We start from the raw sequence: 501 nt of genomic DNA on the forward strand, positions 1-501 counted from the left end.
GCATTTTTAAAGTGTATTTGAGTGACCCAATTGTAAATTTTATAATGTATTAAAAATATATATCATTAAAAAAATCAAAAAAAAATCTTATTTTTTTAATGCAAGGACCGGTTGGGACCGGGACCGGCGGCCCATAACCGGTTATGAAGTACCTATACCGGTCCTATCATTTTCGACCGGGACCGAAACCGGTTATGACCGGTTATGAGAAAGGTGAGGACCGATTGGGACCGGCTCGGGACCGGTTTTTGACCATCTCTAGTTGATACAATGAATTTTATATAATCATAAATATTATATTTTAGTTGCAATAACGTGTAAAAAACAATAAGAGTAAACTATCTTTTTCGTATGGTTCATTAAAAATTGTTGATTTCATTCTTGTGAAATTATGGTTTTGGTCCCTACAGTTGTAATTTATTACTGTTTTCATCTTTATAGTTTAAACTTTATTGTTGTTTTTGCCCTTACAGTTTTTCATTTATTGTGTTTTAGTCCCTC

This window comes from Cynara cardunculus (genome assembly GCF_001531365.2).
Source record: "Cynara cardunculus var. scolymus isolate 2C chromosome LG 1, CcrdV1, whole genome shotgun sequence".
Lineage (NCBI taxonomy): Eukaryota > Viridiplantae > Streptophyta > Magnoliopsida > Asterales > Asteraceae > Cynara > Cynara cardunculus.